The 13,428-nt window shown below is 37.2% G+C and overlaps 1 long non-coding RNA gene across 1 annotated transcript in view; it reads left to right on the top strand.

Annotated features, from left to right (window-relative positions):
- LOC306989329 overlaps positions 1 to 10,234 on the top strand; it is a 33,608-nt gene extending 23,374 nt beyond the window's left edge. Inside the window, exon 3 of the long non-coding RNA XR_013795619.1 lies at positions 8,983 to 10,234. This is a non-coding gene — a long non-coding RNA (uncharacterized lncRNA). The remainder of the gene's footprint in view (positions 1 to 8,982) is intronic.
- The last annotated feature ends 3,194 nt before the right edge of the window (positions 10,235 to 13,428 follow it).

Genomic DNA, 13,428 nt, shown 5'->3' with positions numbered 1-13,428 from the left:
ATAGAAATTACCCGGCAGAATCTTATTTGAAAAGTGAGCATGACAGAAGACAAGGGTCTGGATATCTTTGTCTAGCCCTCTTCGGCTGGAGAAAATGTATGTTCAGCAGAAGTACTCCCTCCACTGTAGAGACCGTCAAGTTTTAAATGTCTTCCTCTCCGTAACGACGTTATTCAGTAGCACGTCATTTGCTGCCAGTGACATTTTCTTTGAAGTCATAAAGGCTGGCACAGTCATAAAAGCGCTGAGAGTGACAATTTTCAGCATGCCCGGTGAATTATATCTTTTATTTAAGGTCTCGATTAACTGGTGTCACATTTTTCCCTGAACTAATCAATTTTCATGATACGAGCCGCATATAATTCTGGAAAATGTTGGAGTCCCTCTTGCACACCGCTGCCAGTCATGGGATAGAACCAAAGTGTGGTTATTTTCCACAGTGGCATTTGAGATACTGTTCCACTGTAATATAAAACCACTAGTATGTTTAGTTTGGAAGCTTCTGATGTGGCTCTGCCCATCGAAACAGCCAATGCAATACAGAAAGATCTTATTAAGTTCAGTCCCTAAATAAAGATGTTGTATCTTGTTTTGTCTTTACACTTCCTGTGCCACCCATTAATGGCAGTTCATTAGCATATTGACTAGATTTTAAAAGCCAGTTGATCAGTTGAGGCAGAGAATATGCAGCATAAAGGCCGGTGGATTGGATTTTTTTTCCTTATGTCTTCCTTATTGTCCATCTGTCAGCTTTGAAATGTTAAAATGTACTCCAAGTTGAGCCAAGAAGTGAATATATGACGACCAAGACTTTAGTTATACAGTTTTTTTTTGTTTAGTTTTTTGGATTATTTTGTGCAAATGGAGAGACCAGCATTATTGTGTTTAGCATTCATTATCCAATTAAAGTTGCAGGAGATCCAGTCTCTAAAGTTTAATTTGGCAAAGGTTTTAAAAGTCTTGCCAATATGACTATGAAAATTCATCTGAATTTGACAAACATGTATACAGTTAAAGTAAGAAATTATAAATAGTCAAAATTCCAAAAAAACTCTTTCCAAGACTGATGATATGTCCAGCATAGAATTGCAAATAATTCAGTTCCTTTAAAAAAAATATATATATTTTTATGTATGTTATCTGCTAAACATATATTTCACACTATAACTGTTCCAACTGCAGAATAATAGGTGTAATAAAAAAGGTGGCTCTTTTTCTCTGTCTTTTCATGCTATATATGTCATTTCAGATGCTCTATTTCTGTGTGTGGAGATTTTTTTTTAAATATTAATTTATGTTAAATGATTCATGGTCCTTGTGGAACCAATCTTGGCTCTGGATCCGGAAGGCGATTGCTAATTTGTGACCTCTGGTTTAGCTGGTCAACCTAACTCAACTATAAAAATGTCCCATTTCAAATAAATCCTCATACATGAATCTTGTTCACAGCAGTAGCATATTCTAACATGAGAACCAATATGAAGATTTTTATCATAAATGACACCGTTAATGAGCTTCCAAAATTAACAACACATAGAGAAGGCCGTATTTCACATGTTTCGACTCTACAGTGAAACCTTCTGACGTTTTTTTTTTTCCAATTGCCAACGGCAGAGAATCACTTCAAATAAAGTACAGAGACAGTAAGTACCTTTCATTAAATCAGGGACTTTAAGCTTGAAGAATCTCAGACTCTCAAATGCATTTCTGAGTTAATAAGTCCGTCTTGGTAAAAGTTATGACGTCGTCTGATATGATCAACCATGAAGTACATTACAAAGGTAATGTGAGTGCAGGAACGGGCTCTCTGAGCAGAGTGTATATTTTCATTATCAAAAACATTGAGCCATTTATCCCAAGAAGTCAGAATAATCATTAATAGGCCGGAATTTATGATGCCAGATCCTCAACTAATGTGAAAGACTCCAGGTGTTACTAATAGCTGTACGGAAATGTGTGCCGGGGTCTACGGCTAAAACGGAGGTAATAGAGGCGCTCTTAATCTCCGCAGAAGAAGAGCCATTTCACTGACACATTGATTGGATTTTGAGGACCTTAACCGAGGACTATGGGAAAGCGTGTTTAAATGGCGATGAATGGGGTGACTTTTAAAGTCATGTGTTTTTTTGCACTTAGAAAAGCATTAAACCTACTTTAAAATTATTTAGTGTTGTAGGAAGCGTGGCGGTGACGCTTATGGTGACTGAAGTTCAAATCCAACTTGGGTCAAGGATGGTGTTTTCGCTCCTAAAAGAATCTGTGTTTTTGAATGAGTCATTTTTGTTTCAAATATGATTCAGTGATTCACTGATAAATGATTCGCTTCTTCTCCATATGTATGCGAGACTCATTTCGTTCCGAAATTAATCAGTGTTTTTGAACTAATCAATTGAGTTGCGGGAATGATTCAGTGATTCATTCATGAAAACAGTCACTTGTTTATTTCTTACTGTAAATTAATCCGCACTATATTTTTATTAATAAATTTGGTTTTGTGAATGATTCAATGAATTCACTCAATGAAGTCACTTGTTTGGTTCCTGAATGAATCAATGTTGTTGAACAAATCGATTGAGTTAATGAATCAGTGACTCTCTCATAAAGAAAGTCACTTGTTGGCACCTGGCGTTAGCCTACATAAGCTCAGAAAAGGTCACTGAAAATCTCCATCATTAATGCAGAAGATGTTTTTAATTACTCAGTGTCTGTATAAAGAGAATAAGTTTTATTTGTTGTTTGAAGTGAGCAAATGATTCAGAATCCATCAGACGCCAGTCAATCCTGCACGGGGAGTCATTCTATCAGTTCAACATAAATGCATTTTCAACATAACTCATTTCTAAAGGAGTATTAAATAAATAAATGGCATGTTATTGTATCAAAATCCATTCAATCAAGTGATATGTGTTGCATGTTGCAGGTATGAATCATAACTGAAGCACATGGATGCACAGACTCGATAAAACATTGATTAGTTCTCCACTTGACAAGAGGTCACATTAAATTCACAGTCCCATAATTAGATAATTATCCAACTTATTATTTATTTCTTGTTGAGTAAGAGCTCGAAAAGGTGCGGATTGATCAATATTAGTTTGGTGTCACTTGAATCAAGAGTATCAAAAAGAGCTGATGTAGTCTGCTTCGATCAACATGCCGTCAAAAGGCCGTGGTCACATGCTTGACTGCCTCCGTACTTGACCGAGTTAACAATCAGCACTGGTTATGTGACCTTTGGCCATTTTAAATTAAATTAGTAAGTTGGAGAACATGGTTTCTGCATGGTCAGGGAATTCTTTATTATTTGTTAAGGTTTAGTAACAAAAATGGAGGTTGATTAAAGAAACAAAAAAAGCTATTATGAACTATAAGTTAAATGCATGTTTGGTGAACAGTTTCTTACATTTAGTTGCATTGCAATATTTAAACAGCTAGACTCAAACATGAAAATTGAGCTTCTTCTCTTGTGTTCCACGGAGAGAAAAAACATCAGCATTTGGGTTTGGACTGATATGAGGGTGAGCAAATAATGAGAATTTCTATTTCTTTTCTAAAGTGTGAGATATGACTGTAAAGCACCAACCGTGCCTCAACACAACTGAAACCTTTTGAGAGTAGCAGCATCGTTACAACAAACTTAATGATACAACAACAAAGGCCTTGAATATTAGGGTGAGGCGGATGGATCTTGTGCACCTGTGGCTGGAGAACCATCATGAGTCGTAATCAGAACTTCTCTGTGAGGAAAGTCACGGGGACAGTTTTGGAAAGCTTGAACTAGATGAAAGGGAACACTGCGGTTCAGGATCAAACGCCAGGGCTCTAGTCTCGGCCTGTGTTTGTACTAGGAATGCATATATACTGCATAGCATTTAGATCTGGAGCCTTTGTAGAGTTCGAGGCCACAGACGCGACTCTTATTATGCACTAGTGCAGCAACAAACCTGCCCCTTCTTCCGACCGCCTCGAATCCTCAAAGGCGAGGCAAAGACCAAAGGCAAATTCAAATAAAAACAGACACAGCACAGAGGCGTACAGCAGCACGCATTGTTTGTGTTCATAATACATTAAATGTCATGCCTGTATAGATGATGGAATTGTGGGTAATTGATCTGAATGAATTTCTCTTCAATCAGTGTTTGAAGTGAAAGACAATACTACATTTTTAGAGGAAACTGTTTGTCTGTCTGTCTGTCTGTATTCTATCTACATTAAAAATTTTGGAATCAGTTGGATTTGTAAATGAATAGTTTAATTAAATTAAATTAAATTCAATAAAAAGTTAATATGCTCAGTACGGTTGCATTTATTTGATAAAAAAACAGAAAAATATGTTATATTGTGGAATTTTATTATAATTTAAAATAATATTCTATTTGAATTCTATTTGAAGATATTGTAAAATTTAATTTATTTCTGTAATGGCATATACATTGTCAGCATCATTTATCCATTCATCAGTGTCACATGATCCTTAAGAAATCATTATATGCTGATTTGGTGCGATTATTTTTAATATTATCAATTATATGAACAGTTTTATTTTTATTTTATTTTTTTTGTGGAAAGTTTATATTTTTATGAAAACTGGACTACTTGTCTCAATTATTATTAAAAGATAATAAAAAAAAACATTTATTTGAAATATAAATATGTTTTAACATTGTAATTATTAACTAAATGCCTTTACTGTCACTTTTATGCAATTTAAAGTGTCCTTGCTAAATGAAAGTATGTTTTTTTTAAATATATATATATATATATATTTCCAGAATGTATTACCTATTTTGAATTTCCTTGAATTCAAATTCTTCTTCCTGTCAGTTTAATTAAAATTCAACTTGTGATGTGGCTTCACACTTATAAGTTAAAAACAATTTCTGCCAAACCCTGGCCAGTAGGTCTGCAAGAATAATTCTCACCACTGTGAATATTTCCCACTGTCCATTAAGTGCGGCTTGGTGGTTTAATAATGGTTGGTATCATTCTGCTTGAGTGTGCCATGCAAAGTGTGTCTGACAGGGTGCATTATTTGTCTATGGAGGAATCTTCGGAGTAGACAGCCAAATTCACACCTCACTGGAGAGCAAATGAGGCCCACCTTCATTGAATCTCCAGTAGCATAAGCTCTTGACGTAACTTTTTTTTCTTCCAATGCTCTGTCGTTCCAGATCGCGGTCTCTTGTCATCTTCGGGCGAGTGTGTCTGCGGAAGCAACAATGGAGGGTTTCTGTACTTCTGCGGCATGTTAAAGATGCCCCGTCGCCATGGCAAGCCGAGCGTGGATGCCGGCTGAAATAAATGATGCCGCGGCTTACCTGTCGGAAAGAGTGATTCGGCGCGTCGGACTGTTGCAGTCGGCACGGTGACAGGCAGGCCCATCATGCTCTAGTAATGGGGTCAAACAGGAAGACGGGGATTTGATGCCCGGTGAGGCCACAGGGCCGTGCCCTTGTTGAGCAGTACGAACGGCCCGATGGAGTCAGCCTGACCTGTTTATTACCGTGTTTTTCTGCTTCGCTGCAAACCAGTAATGATTGTCACACTGTTTGATTGACAGTAGCTCTCTCCCCTCGCTCGCTCACTGGATCCAACTTGAAAGTGGTTGATGGTGGAGGAATTGTGCCTGTTGACCCATCGCCATGCCCCACCAAGGGTTCAATTTACCTCCCCTGACAGGCAAATGATAAGTTGCGGCCCCACACGTTCCCAGTTACCTCACACTCAGGAAAACACACTGCCATCGGAGTTAGAGCCGATTCCAGGGCCTTTAATTAGCCTGGCAGTTTTACTTGACTGAACAAGTTCAAAAAGCTAATGATGTTTACATACATGATCTACAAGTCTAAACAACACGCCTGTTTTCAATTAAGAAAAAAGATTAGTGCCTTGAACATCCATATTTACAACTTGAGAAAAACAAGAGCATAAATGTTGGAATCTTAAAGCAGTTCTTAGTTTAGTGCTCTTACATAGAGTCGAATCCAAACGTCTGAGTGTGGGATTTTATTCCATTTAAACTTGAACATTTGGAAATGATATAATGCTTGTAATTTGGCCTGAACAAACTTTTTATTTTGCTGCTGCAAAATAAGATTTTTCAGTGCTACAATATATCTGTTTAAAAAGAACACAGCAGTAGTCTTGTATTTGGCAAGAATTATAGTAAACCATAATGGTTAAAGGGGTAATTCACCAAGAACTGCACAGAAGTCCAGCGCATTACATTTCCAGATGGACGTCTAATAGTGTATTTCGTTTTTTTGGGGGGACCTTGGCAATAACTCAAACTGCAAAGTCATTAGGAAAGAAATTCAACAACACCGTGAGTGTGTGTCTGCCTGAGAGTTTAGGTTCTAGACTTCACATTGTTCTCAACAAGTACTTTATTATTAAGGTTACCTTCCTGCCTTCCTGCAAATGAGATTGACAAATATGGGTCAGGCAGTTTTATTCATTCAGGAAGAGTGAAAAGCTTTTGCAGTATGGAAGGTAATATGTTCTTAACCGTAATGGCCACAGATGCTTCTGAACAAAACCTCAATGAATCAACCAGCTGGTCAAGAAGTTATTAAATTAAAGAGTCTGCTATGTAAATGTGACATTAAAACCTTAATGATTTACATAAGCCATGTCAAGTGATTTGCCATATGTAGAAATTAGGTGAAATTAGGTCCTTGGTTTAGATAGAAAGTAAAAAAATTAAATAAAACAAAAGTGGAATATCCAGTTGCAAGCATTATTTAAATGGAAATGTGGATATCTCACTTTATATCTATGTGTATCACATAGAGTTATGGTTATAAATGGCTCTTTGGAAAACGTCACGGCCAGGGAAAAACCACCAGATCCAAAGCAAGATCACAGCGTTCTCTCTTTCTTAGATCAAAAAAGATGTCCAACATGCTGAGTTACTTTTTCTTAAAAGAAACGCCTTGGGCAAGTTCTTCTTTAAGGATCCAAAACAGACAGATGTTTCAGAATAAAATGGCCTCAGTAGTTGCTTTGCATCACCAAGTTCAGTCATTCCACAAACTCGCAAACACACGCAACCACCTACGCAGTCTTACACCTCCGTTTCAATTATGAAAGTGTGTGATTAGCAGCTGTCTGACAGGAAGGACTCCGCCAGATCTCTGTGGCTACGAGCAGATCGTGGTGATGGCGGTGGTGCTGGATGTGTGCTAACTTGCAGAGGCACAGATGCTTGTTCCTTAAATAGCATTATATGCTAATTAATCCGTCCAGTGGCTCTCACTGTCAGTCACACGGCTGGCACGGCGAGCCTTTGTTAGCGGTGTGCCAAGCTGATGTGGTGGTCTTTTGAGTTTTGAGTGCTTCTAATATAGTATTTAGGTCTCAGTATGAACTACATTTGAATGTGGATTAGATTATATTGAGTAAAATGGTTACAGTTACAATGGTTACAATTTCGCTTATGGCTGCTAACTTGCTAACCACTTGCCAAATAAATAAATGGACATAAAATATTGATTTGAGTTAATGTGTTGTGTGAGACAAAAGAGGCTGCAGATACGAGAGGCATGGGACAACATTTTTACATTTTCTGAGTAAATGTAAGTGGTACTGCCTATGTAAAACTCACCACCACATAATGTAATGTATTCTGGGTGGCTGCCAGGGTGTTATTCAGATGCTAAAGTGTTCTAAATGTTTAACACATTGCTGTGTGTTGTCTAGGGTGTTGCTAAGTGGCTTAGGGTTTTATGGGTGGTTTCCATGGTGTTGCTATGCAGTTGTTAATGTGTTCTGAATGTTGATCATGTTGCTATGTGGTTGCTTAGTGGATTAATGTGTTCTGGTTGGTTTCCAGGGTGTTGCTATGCAGTTGTTAAATTGTTGCTATGCGGTTTGCAGGGTGTTGTTAAGTGGGTTAGGTTGTTCTTGGTGGTTGCCAGGGTGTTGCTATGCAGATGGTAAATTGTTCTGAATGTTTAGCACGTTGCTACTGAATGTGTTTTTTATGGTGTTGCTAAGTGAGTAATGGTGTCCTAGGTGATTTACAGTGTGTTGTTAAGTCAGTTGTTAATGTGTTCTGAATATTTAACATGTTTATTCTGTATGTAGTTGCTAGGGTGTTGCTAAGTGGGTTAGGGTGTTTGTTCTGGGCGGTTGCTTACTGTCTAAAGTTTGAATTAAATTAAATTATTTAAAAGTGCTTTACACATGGAAGGGGAAATCTCTTCAACCACCACCAGTATATATATATATTCATATTTTAAATAATAAGTATTCAATTACAAATATATTTGATGGTGGGATGATGTCTAGAAAGCATTTGTTCACCCTGCTGTGAGTGCTCTCAGAAGCTGCCAAAAGAGTGTTTAGCTCCTCAGTCCAAAGGTAATGTAGAAAAGAAAGTCAGCAAATCCTGCTTTCTGTGTTTGACTGTTCCCTAATACCTACACAATAACCCCGTGGGGTATACTCGGGCACAAAGTTGTTTTGCTAGTGAAAAAGCAAAGCGGTCCCCGAGGGCTCCTCATCGCATAAACGCCTGTCTGCAACCCCTCGGGAACAACTCCCAATCATCAGGGGTCTCAAGCACGACAGCCAATCACAGCCACGCTATTTTTACTCTCCGCCTCTTGTTTTCATACTGTGTGGGGTCAACAGACAACAGCTGAGGGATTTTTGAGTTGGTTTCCCTGTGTAACTTGAGTCAGTTTTAGTTATTTTTTTACTAATACGCATATGATGCAGTGTGCTTAAACAGTTTAAACTACAATATAGGAACATTTTATCGCCCAGAGGTTGCTCTTTCAAAGCTTTACAGTATCTGCACAGTATCTGTCATTAGCATTGCATTCAGTACATTGCACCATAATATGTATTGTACTGTAATGGACTGAACATAAACCTCCCTCGATGTTGACATAATGCCAAAGAGCTTTGCAAAGTGTCTGTCTTTCAGCTATAGCTCTAAATATCTCTCTTCCTTCCCTCTCTCTCCTTTCTCAGGTCGAGCTGCTGGACTATATCGCCACTTCATCACCCTTTTTGGCAGATGAGAACGCAGAGTTATTAATAATTTTGTCTGTGTGCTACAGATGTTCCACAAATGAACAGGGCTGCGTTGAGTTCTCATGACACCGGGGCGCCTCAGGTGCTGAGCGCAGACCCAAATCTGTCTCCCTCCCCCCAGTGCTGTCTCACCCCTCTGTAAAGGAATGGAACAGGAAGGGCTGAGGTGAGGACAGGGAAACAGACACGCCCACACATCCTCAACTCCTGGACGATTGAGAAAAAGATGGATTGGGTGGGAGTGAGGGCAGGATAGAGTTGTGTGGTTGACCACATCCTTCCTCTGTCAGTTCAGGTTTTCGAAAACCTCTGTTTAACGTTCATCAGATGTTCTTCCGATATGATCATTGCATTTACATTTACAAACACTTGTATCCTAAACAACTGTATTCAAGTTAAAGTTTTAGCATTCTTTGCATTGAACCCTTGACCTTGGCAGTGCTTGCATTGTGCTCTTACGGATTAATAAAAAAAATAGTTTTGAATGTCCTGAAACAATGTTAGACATTCTACTAACTATAAGTAACTTTTCAACTACATGTCAACTAACTGTCGTTAGAGTAATAGTAGACTGTAGTAGACTGTCAGTAGACTGTTAGGTTAGGGTTAGTGTTAGGGTTCGGGTTAGAAAAATAAGTTGACTTGTAGTTGCCATGTTACTTATAGTCAGTAGAATGTATGTTAGGGGACCAATAAAATAAAATGTTAGTAAATATTAAGCATACAGTCTATTAATACTCTTACAGTTAGTTGACATGTAGCTGTAAAGTTACTTATAGTTAGTAGAATGTCTAAAGTGGACTATCGAAATAAAGTGTCACCCAATGGTGTTAAAGTTTTTGGATTAAAAGAAGTGCAAGTCAGTGGAGAACTTTAACTTTGATCTCAATTTTCATTAATAGTAATAGTATAAAAGGCTGCAAACCTTTCCAATTTTGGAAAAAGTGTATAGAAGAGCAAAAAGAAGATATGTATATCACATATATCTTTAAAAAATAGATAGATATAGATAGATAGATAGATAGATAGATAGATAGATAGATAGATAGATAGATAGATAGATAGATAGATAGATAGATAGATAGATAGATAGATAGTCAAGAAGAATTGACACAACTGTGTTTCGATAAAGTGGAAAAGTGTGCAAAAGAGTACAATGAGAGATTTCAATAAAGTGGTAATTACATGTAAACAGGAACGTGTTAACTATTGTATTTGTCAAACACTCTCTTAAATAATACATGATTAAAATGTTTATCCCAAAGAGAACAGTGGTGAAAGGGCATGAGAAAAGTGAGTGGGATGGAGAAACAGAGAGACGGAGAGAAAGTGCTAACTAGTCAGAGTAAGAAAAGCATTGAAAGACATAAAATATGACTTTTCCGTGAGGGGTGTGTGTATGTGTGGGAATTGTGGCCCAGCTGTGGCACACATGACTGAAGAGATTCTTATCCCGGGCCTCATGTTTCACAATGACCTCCACTTCCGTTCTGCCCCTCACTGCCCCGCTCAGCTCTGCGCTCAAGCTGTAGCCGCTGTTAAAAAAGGCCTTTCTGAGAGCAGCAGACCCATGAAGAGGTGCTGGTGTGTCAAACATCTGTTTTATCCATTACTGTGAGACTGCAGCCCTGCAGAGTGCAGAAGACACAGAGAAGCATCCATAAATCTTTGGCCTCTGGTGGAAACATATTTTCCACACACTCCTCCTCCTCCTCCTCCTCCCTCATTCTCTTGCTAACACTGCCTTCATCCCACATCCCTCCATACTTGAATCTAAAGGGCCGTTCACACAGCACAACAACCAAAAGTCATTGATTTTTAACAGTTGGTGATTTCTAGCAACATAAACGACAGTAATTATAGACAATGTGCAGATGAGTGTGTTCAGCAATGCAACAATGTTTATGCAAATAAGCAACATTGTATACATGTTATTATGTTATTTTATGAAAGCGTTGAGATGTATAAAAATATTCTGAGAGCTTTGGGATATTCAGTTACATAATTAAGAATGGCATAAGGCTTTTACAGATCATCTTTTCACAACATAAATGGTAGCTTTCTTTTGCTATAAAATGGGAATATACACTGTATATGTTTTTTTAAATCTGATTAAAGTCTAAATTGATCAGAAGTGACTGTAAAGATATATGACACTGAAGACTTGGAGTTATGATGCTAAAAATCAGCTTTGCATCACAGGAATAAACTACATATTAAAATATATTCAAATAGAAAACTGTTATTTTACATTGGAACATTATTTAACTTTTTTTTTTTTTTTTTACCATAATTTTGATCAGGTGATTTTTGTTTGGTGAGAATAAGATACTTATTTAAAAAAAAAATATATGTATATGACCATGGAATACAGTTTCCATTTGTTTGTATCATGATTCCATAACAGACTCAAGCAAAAAAAGACCAGACAAGAGTATTTAAAAAAGTAAACAGTGTCAATTTTGAGCTAATGTTGTAACTGACAGTTGTGTAGAGGTTCAGTGCCGTTGAATTGGTATCTTATGTGGGTATTTTTTATTTTATTTGATCATGTCTATATCCTCAAACAGTCTGTAGTTTAATAGAATACATAATGCCGTTTTATGGATGCTCTGTCTCTCCGCAAGTTGATGTTGTTGTAAGTTTGTTGAAGACATCATGCTGAAATATATGTTTGCATTGATATAAAGCTCTTAATTGTTTCTAGAGCATCAAATATTTTTTGTCTGGCATTCTCTTTTATCTGGCAGTGTAGACAGTAATATATTGAAGGCGTAGGGATATGAAAGACAGGCCAAATAAAGGACACAACGTCCAAGGTTTGTTAAATATTTCATAATAAATAGATAATTCATTTACAAAAAGACATTCATTTTCCTCCTGTATAATGGCGCACTCATCTAAAATGGAGAGCGTGAGCTCAAACTTTTGAAAAATTCAAATATTTGCATCAATTTTTAAAAGGGGTTTATATCTAATGAATTTAGATTTAATTTGGCATGGCATAAAATCCATTTGTACCGCTTTTAATTAAGAATGCAGTCCATGCAATTAGAATTATGGGTAGAGCCTTCATCAGCAGGTCCTGGGAGAACCGCAGTCGGAAAAATTATGTTAATGCTTTACACTGAAAACACTCCGAATGGAGGGCAGCTTTTTTCTCATCTCTTGCAGACAATGAGGTGCTGCCGAAAGCTTCCTCCTAAGCCTCTTTCTGAACGCAGCATTTGAAGCGTGTTTATTCTTTTGTTTACAACAACCCGGCACATGGTACATATGTCTGACGTGTGTATAGATCTGAGTTTGTGTGTGACGTTAATGTGTGTTTAAGTGTTGTTTTACAAAATGCAGTGACACTGAGGCTGAGTGCTGTGTTATTTATAAAGGGATGCGCAGTTCTTCAAGGCCTTGGCTCTCTTCATCTTGGAGCAGGACTAATGAATCTTTAAGCCCAGAAAGAGTGAAAAGAGGAGTAAGACTGCAGTTTGCACCATGCTGTGAGAGCCATTATTACACATAATTCTAAACAGTGCAACCCATTTTAATTATAATGAAGTTTCAGAGCAAACTTCAGTCAACTGACGTTTCTTAGCACAAGATACACCATTTAAAAGCTTCATGCACTTTGTGTTTTGTGCACTTAATAAAGCAGTTAAAAGATTGTATGTGTAATGTTTTTACATCTAATTTTTAACATGCTTCAGTGGTGTTTATGTTTCACAGAAATGTTTCAAAAAAAGATTTTTCCCTCACTTTCTGAGATATGTGTAGTACAATGCAACATAAAAACATTTTTAAATACAACAGTTATTTTATTATGCTCACATTAATAGATTTACATAAATTAGAATTAAAGTAATCTATTTGTGTTTATAAACAATGCTGTTGATTAATTTACATACACAATTTTTTTTTTATAAAAGGGTGCATGGCACACTATTTTGCACTATTTTACACGAATTTGCTTTAGTGTATAAAATGTATTTAAAAAATAATTACAGTTTCCAACTGTTTCTTAGTACCACGCATGGGTGTTAAAAACTTCAATGGAATCTAATCTACTAGTGAGGGCCGACTCAATTTGTTTAGTGTTTTACAGATGCACCAAGTTACTATGTTTATGAGTGAGTCAATTAACCATTCATTCAACCGATTCGCTGATTTATCCAGGAATGAAACCAATTGAGTTGGTCATTGAATAATTCACTCAACCGATTCATTCTTTCAAACACTGATTCATACGCCTTAAAACAGTGTGTGTTGCTTGGTTGTTGTTGATGGAGCAAAAACAGACACTAACTGGGAATTTTGCGCAAATTATATGGGACAGTTGTGGCCTAATAGTTAAAGAATCAGACTGGTAACCAGAAGGTTGCGGGTCCG

The sequence above is a fragment of the Phoxinus phoxinus genome (assembly GCF_949152265.1).
Source record: "Phoxinus phoxinus genome assembly, chromosome: 21".
Lineage (NCBI taxonomy): Eukaryota > Metazoa > Chordata > Actinopteri > Cypriniformes > Leuciscidae > Phoxinus > Phoxinus phoxinus.
This window is presented reverse-complemented; position numbering and strand designations above follow the sequence as displayed.